A 5182-nucleotide genomic window follows, 5' to 3' on the forward strand; every position below is an offset into this window, starting at 1 on the left:
AAGAGGTGGTCGGGGTTTGGTCATTACACAGATAAGTCAAACTTATTTTATCTGTTCCAGTATTATTATATACATATATTATATAATTAATTCAGAGTGGGGTAGCTCAGTGGTGAGGCGCAGTGCTACAAACTCCAGGACCCGAGTTCAAATCCAGCAGCTGCAGATAATTATTTATTTTATTCCTTTAGCAGTGAGTCACGCCTCTATAAAGTGGATACTTTTAATTGGGGTGAAAACATGGAGGTAGAGCATATTCAGGAGAAATTACAATCGTTGTTCAATAATTCGGTTTGAGATACTGAATCCCAGACTCTTTCATCGATTGTAACGGTACAAGTTTGTTTTTTTTTATTATAATTGTATACTTATAATAACTATCATTACTTATAATTATTAGATACTTTCACTAATTACCATAAATGACAATTTAAGACCTAAGTAGATAAATGTAACATATCACTAACGTGTGAATCTGAGAAAAATTGAATTTATTATTTATTAATCTTGTTTTAGACTGGAGAATTTGATTTCAACTTTATAAAACAATCACACGATAAGGGTTAAAACAAATAAACAACTTTCTATGTTTCAAACTGCTATTTCTTCCTAAAATGTGCAATGTGACACTTTATCCTGTCGTATATTTAATTATATGTGCATAACAACGTACAATCACCTCGCCAAATATGTTTTTAAAACTTTGGCAGCCGTACATCCTCCTATTATTTTGTTAACCCTATGTAACATAAAATGGCTTCCATTTCATTATTAATGCCAAATATAAGCCTCATATTAACAGTGCAGTTTGTAATGTTGGAGAAGTCTAAGTATATTTAACGAATTGAATTCATCGAATTCTGGGGTTAAAAGAAATAAAAGAATTTTACTTATCAACCGCAGGTTGTTCATAGAAAAATCATTTAAGGTAAATCGCAATATCTAAGTACGATATAATATATTTTTTTATAAATATTTTTTTGAACCCAGAGGATTTATCAAGTTCTAGACTATTGAACTTTTAGAATTATATCAAAAAGAAAGATCTCGAAAAGAAAAAAAAAATAAAGATCCGAAATTTCAAGCACTATAATAAGTGGTTGAGAAGGAAAATAAGTGTTGACCCGGCAATACAGTAAAGTTAACAATCAGTGAGCAATTTAAATGAGCAAAAAAAGTAGAGATAAAGCATATACTATTCCATGAAAAAGATTTTTAAAAACAACTCTTTTATATAATCCAGATGACAAGAAATAGTCCTAACCTGGCTCAGAATAGAATATAACACTTTCACTCAGGGTTAGCTGATGAGATGTTTCCAAACACCACTCTGTATAACACGCAACATACAATGACACTAAAGCACGTTTTACAAAATGCATGCAATTTTCTGACTTCAAATCCATAAAAAGTGAAAAAAATAAAGTTTAAATACATTCATTATACCTCCTTATTTGGTCAAAACTCTTGAAGATAACGAAAATAAAATTAAGAAGATAATTTACCTCATTGAGCTACTTAAATGTCTCAATTTACTACATAATTTGACATTATTTATTTTTAGCTGTACATTAAGATACGTACAAATTGTTGTACCATTAACAAATTATATTATAGAGAAAGCAATCAGGACTGTTAGCTATATTATATTTTGATTATTAGGTAAACCAACGTTTTATGCTAATTATGTAAAATGTTAGTATACTTCCCGGCATATAAGAGTTTGTTACCAAGTATCAATTGTATTTAGACTAATTCCTAAGTCAACCACATATATTTTTTTCAAATTTATTATATTAAAAAAATTACTAATACTATTTTTCCATGAACTTTAAATTATTATGAAAAATAAGTATAAATAGTCTCCAATGAACCGTACTCTTCAGCGAACGTAGAGAGATAAGATTGACAACAATAACCTACCATTTGGCTGGGACACCCTTGCTGAGATGAAAAAAAAAAATCCACACAATTACGCTCAGAGCTGTTGCATACGTTGAAAAAGATGACAGTGTAAAGTAAAAGCTGGAATGCACTGTATATTTGCTATTACAAATGCATTTTTTTTACATTTATATATTTTTTGTAATACTTTGAGAAAGTGAAATTAGCTTGCAACACCACTGGTATTGGCTAATATTGGCCACTGGTGAATTAGCTTGGGCCACCCCTGAATGCAGCAGCACCCAATGCGGGAACCACTTATACATGTCTTACTAGGGAGGCCTTTGTCTTCCATCCTTAGAGACTAATTACTTAAGGCGAATCTATTCTGTCATAATCTCTACTGATTTACTGATGAGTTCTGTTTTAAAATTTACTTTTATTAAAAGAATTTCTCAAGCTCGCTTTTGTTTCGATAATACTCCTCGCATAAAAGTATCCCTCGCATGATGTCAAGAGCAAAAATAGAATAAATAAATTTTAAAATATCCGCAACCCATTTCCATACTGATTTTTTTTTTAATTTTGTTTACTTCTACTATATAAATTGAGCACCATTCGTTTTTTTTTCCATAGCCATAAACCAATAAGTCACGAGGAGTTAAATACGGAGTAGAGGTTGCAATTCTTGTCCTTAAGATAAAAAAACAAAAAAAAAGTCTAAAAAGCTTACACATTGTACTCTGGTTATTATTCGTGGATTGACTCGACTTTAAACAACTTGAAATATTAATTTGATGTACATCATGCATTTATTATACTCCGAAACATAGTCATAAACTTCTCTTTCAAGCCTATATCTACCAAAGTCCCCAATACCAGAATTAAACAATAGACCCCTTGTTTTATTCTATCGAATGCTTTAACGAAGTCAATGAAACGAATAGATATTTGCCTTAAATGTTTCTGTTTCCACAACATGTTTAATCGATTAAAATGAAAAAAAAAATACTTCTTTCCTCCATTATTATCCAACATAATTAGTACTGCATGTATAGAAAATCTGGATCACGGACAATCAATGCACTTGAAAATAATTTATAACATGAAATTACCACAGTAAAAATTATAATTTTTCTAGAAGAGAAAAAGAACGAAATTGTACCAGAAACTAAAATAAACGAGGTTATGACTGAAATTGTGTATTAAAAAATTTTCTTAAATTACTCTAAAATATAAAAGATGAAGTGAAAGTAATCACAACTCGGCCATGATCCAGGAAATTCTAAACCTGAAGGTGGCTTTATTGACTGGAAAGAGATCCTTTAAGCAGCTTTCAAGGGCTAACCATAAAGCACCTGAGTTTCCTTAAATAGAAGAGACGTTTACCGGGATATAAGTATGTTTTGGATCAATAGGAGTAATTTTATTTAACTGTCAGTGAACAAGTAGTGTTTATTTATGCCTTTATAATATTACATAAGCACACAGACTTACACACATATATATACTTTTATTTTTCTGTTTGTGTTTCAGACCGTGAAGCTTAGGAAGCACACACATGACTCACGATGAAAGTATTCGCATTAGGGTCATAAGTCCTACACAAAATGTGAGAGTTGCCTCCAATAGGCTGACGGGCCTCACAAACCTGAGAGACATGACCCGAGACAGTCACGCATTCAAGTACTTACCACGCTCGAAGTTGCTTAACTTTGTTATCTATTGCAAGCGACTTATCTCAAATGGTAAACGGCTACCCTGGTCCCGTCAATACCAATCTTAGAAACCAAAAACTTATTAAACATTTTTGTACTGCGAACTAAAGGTCTTCAATATATGACTTTCGGATATCAACACACCGCTGTAAGCTTCTTACCCATTGTTTATAGGTTCCCACTAGGTTTTGCCTCGTGGAACTTTAGCGAATGAGAAGAACATCAAGACTTTATTTTATAGATTCAAGAGTGTGTAGCTGCCGGACAGACTGTCACAGGTCAGTTTTACGTTGGAATACTCCGCCGTTTGAAAGATCGAGTCCACCGGGTCCGTTCTTGATCCAAGGCGATCTCTTCACCATGACAGTGCGCCCTATCAAACATTGCTGGCCATCACCAAAGTTTTGACCAAGTTTAACGGGGTAACATAGCTGCAGCAGATCCTGACCTAGCTCCCAACGACTTCTTTTTGTTTTTCCAACTCAGAAGACCGGAAAAGACCGATTCGACACCGTTCTAGCAGCCCAGGCGGTTTAGACGAAGTCCCTTACATATCCCGTAGCGTTCTTCAATATTTCAATTTAATCCTCTTTGTGTTAATAAAATCATGTTTACGTGGTTGATAAAGTTTACATATTCTAAAAAAAGATTAGTTAAGGTGCTTTTATGAATCAGTTTCAACCAAGATTCCTTATCTTTAAGTGGTATTTTTCTAGCTCGAAATGGAAGAGAAAAAAATTCATTTGCGTCATTTAATGATTTTTTTTCCGAAAAGGAAAATCCGCTGTACAGACGGTTACTACACTTTTCAGTATATTTGGCGATGATGCCTTAGGAGAAAGCACCGTTCGTAAGTGGTTTGCTCGGTTCAGAACGGGACATTTTGACTCCTTCAACTGTTGATGGCCAAATTTAAGCATTGGTCCCAGACAACCCTCACTTTACAAAACGGGATATTGCAGAAACGCCTTACATATCTCATGGAAATGTTTTAAATCATTTGGGGCAGCGGGATATGTTTCTTGAAGTGATATATGGGTTCCTCACAATTTGACGGAAAAGAATTTATTGGACTGTATATCCATTAGCGATTCTCTCCTGAGAGGTTCAAGGAGGACGGAATTAAAAAAATACCTGTAAGATGGCAACATATAATAGATCAAAATGAGTCATATATAATTGATTAAAAATATTTACAAGAATCTGAAATTTTTAGTGAAATCCCGAACTCATGCATTTATTATACTCCGAAACATAGTCATAAACTTCTCTTTCAAGCCTATATCTACCAAAGTCCCCAATATTAAACAATATTAAACCCAAAATTAAACAATAGACCCCTTGTTTTATTCTATCGAATGCTTTAATGAAGTCAATGAAACGAATAGATATTTGCCTTAAATTTTACTGTTCACAACATGTTTAATCGATTAAAAAGAAAAAAAAATACTTCTTTCCTCCATTATTATCCAACATAATTAATTGTTACTTATCAACCGCAGGTTGTTCATAGAAAAATCATTTAAGGTAAATCGCAATATCTAAGTACGATATAATATATTTTTTTATAAATATTTTTT

This window comes from Halyomorpha halys, unplaced genomic scaffold, assembly GCF_000696795.3.
Source record: "Halyomorpha halys isolate HHAL.00 unplaced genomic scaffold, Hhal_1.1 Scaffold7.1, whole genome shotgun sequence".
Taxonomy (NCBI): domain Eukaryota; kingdom Metazoa; phylum Arthropoda; class Insecta; order Hemiptera; family Pentatomidae; genus Halyomorpha; species Halyomorpha halys.